The sequence below is a fragment of the Spermophilus citellus genome (genome assembly GCF_964194105.1).
Source record: "Spermophilus citellus genome assembly, chromosome: 4".
NCBI classification, from domain to species: Eukaryota; Metazoa; Chordata; class Mammalia; order Rodentia; family Sciuridae; genus Spermophilus; species Spermophilus citellus.
The window spans coordinates 185,293,982-185,296,784 of NC_138185.1; the positions used below are offsets into that span (position 1 = coordinate 185,293,982).

Below are 2,803 nucleotides of genomic sequence, written 5' to 3' on the forward strand. Positions count from 1 at the left end.
TTTTTATTAAAAAAATATTTCCAGAGGGAACACCTTTTACCGTAAAATAAACTTGTGTGAGTTGGAAGGACAAATCTCAAATGTATATTTTTGACTTATATGCCAATTTTATAATTAGTACAAAAAAGATAGTTGTTGAAATATTTTAAAAATGTAAAAACCAGTCCAGGCAGCGTAGCTATACAATCTTGCTGTAAAAGTACTTATATCAGATTCTTGCCCAAAATATTTTTGCAATATACTAAAATTCCTTCAAGTCACTCTTCACTGACGGCTAGCTTTCCCATTTTCTATTGTCTCCATCCCATTTTCCTCCTTGAGATGTTGATACAACTCAGCTCTGGTATTGACAGAGTTCAAACATCTAGCAAACTCCTGATGTTTTCTGGAATTGGCCGTATTGATTCTATTACTCCACAAGGATAATAAGGACACTGGCCCTTTTGATTTTTCCACTTGGGGAGTTTCATCCATTTCAACAAGGGGCTTTTTGGTTTGGAGGTTCTGGGGAATCAGGTGAATCTTTTATAATCTCAGCTTCAGCCAATTCTTCTTTTCCACGTTCTAAGATTCCTTTCAATCTCTCTGAATCTTGCCAAGGTTTCTCCTGTTCATGATCTTTTACTGCTTTCTCTGATTTGTCCTCTTTGTCCTTCCTCTTTCTCTCTTTTTTTTTTCGATCTTCTTCTTCTAGGGGTTTGCTCCTACATGCCATCAAACATTCTAAGACTCTTTGATGTTTCTCCGAGTTATTGATATGAGGCTCTGACCAGGGTTTCTGATCCATTCCACATGATACAGTACTGTTCGTCTCTCTTAGGACCCTTTCCTCTGGTACCAACTGTGGAAATAGGTAGAGGATCATTTTTTCTTTCCAGATCAACTAAGTTGTATATATATATATTTTTTGACAGTTTAACACATCTTCTCTGTCAAAGATTCTTTCACAATAACACTGGCTAATGGAACTACCGCTTGCATGTTGAAAATGGTGGTTTGTGAAATTAATCATAGGCCATTAACAGGTGTGTTTTTCTAACTGATCTTTTGCTCCTTCCAAAGGGATCTCAAGACTTCCATCGATTTTATATCTGGGGTCTAGAAAAGGAGTTAATCTGTTTTCCCTCATAAATTCACCAAAATCTGCAATCCGGTAGTTTGAAACTCTTCCTCCACATCCTTCGCTAATTGAAGGTGGATCCTCTAGAATGGATCGAGAACTGCTAAGGACATGCAAAAAAATCTCTCCCCCAGGGCTACTAAGCATATGAGTAATGACTTTGGAACCCGACTTTTGTGGTTGTTCCAACAAAACAGAGCGACCATTTAGAAGAAAATTAGTAAGGCAGGAAGAAGGTCTGCTATTTACATCTAGGGTGAAATTCGACAAGCTCCAGTAGAATAGTGTAATTCAATGTTATTTGTCCTTGGTGTGCACCACTTTAAAGTTATCGTTTCTTTAAACGGGCCTTCTCTTCTGCTGCCACCTAAGCGGGTATCACCATTTTTCAGGAAATCTACATGTGCATCTTTGTGATGAAGTAGTGCCACATCATAATTGGCAGATGTGTTAGCATGTTGTTCTTCCTTCATTGGAATATTTGTAACAGTAGTTGAAGCCAAGTCAAAATGTTGCTGTACTAAAACATTCAATTTGGCAGCAAGATGCCGTCCTGCACGAACACTATGAACTTCACTGGTTAAAACTGGGGACAACTCTTTTTTTAGGACCATCAGATACAAGGCTGTCTTCACCAACTGGGTAGGTGTGGGTCAAGACCAACTCATATTTTTGTATCTGCATGAGATGATCTGAATTTGCAGCAAGCTTGTTATGTTCATGAATGGTTTCCTGGACACAGACCTCAAGCATTTGCACATGACTGTCACTTTTTGCATTAGTAATGGCAGATTATTCGTCCTCTATTTCCAACACGTTTTGCATGCTCCATGAGTAAAGTACGAGCCTCATGTTGGTATTCAGTAATTTTGTAAAGGTTTCCACTGCTGCAACAGGACCATGCAGAATACTGCAGCATTCTGGATCGGCCCAAGGATTAGGAGGCCCATGCTGCCATTAGTTCCTGTAAATTTTGGTCTTCTTGAGTCCAAGAATTTAAAACATGTGCTCCAGAGTCAGTCACAATGAAATTCACCAGCTTTTTAAAGGGAAATATATCATACATTATTCTACAATACTCCATGGAAGATTCTACTGAACAAGTCCACAATGATTTAGAGATTGGGGTCAGAGGGATGATTCCTTGGGTTCTATTCTTCACCAGCATATCAAACTCCACATGCTGTCAGCATGATTCTGCCATATAAGGGCAGTGATCCACAACAAATACTGTTTTATGAGATTCAGAAAAAATCTTCATTTTTAACTTTCGTGCCTGGTCCTGCAGTGAAAACGAACAGAGACTGTGCCTCTTTGGCAAAGACTGCTGGCTGGGAGGGTGGGAGAATCAACGCACAGTCAGGAGTATCTGGTACCAAAAACAGGGGACTACGCTTTGCTTTCCCCGCACATCTCCAGAACAACGGTCCTTCCCAGGCTTCCTAAATGCAGGAGTGCGCGTGTGCGCATGCACACACACACACACACACACACACACACCTAGAATTTTAATATAAACAAAATGTGTAGTGTTTGTGTCTGGCTTCTTTCACTTAGTATAATGTGTTTTGGGGTCATCCATTACTGTGGTTTGTGTCCCTCCAAAATTCCTTTGCTGGAACTTACAATCAAAGATGATAGTATTAAAAGTGGGGCCTTTAGGGAAGTGATAAAGCCATAAGG

At 39.7% G+C, this 2,803-nt stretch overlaps 1 pseudogene across 1 annotated transcript; it reads right to left on the minus strand.

Annotated features, from left to right (window-relative positions):
- Window positions 1–264: 264 nt before the first annotated feature.
- On the minus strand, window positions 265–2,512 carry LOC308648561 (integrator complex subunit 13-like; annotated as a pseudogene). The gene has a single exon. The product of its transcript is annotated as an integrator complex subunit 13-like (transcript).
- Window positions 2,513–2,803: the final 291 nt, after the last annotated feature.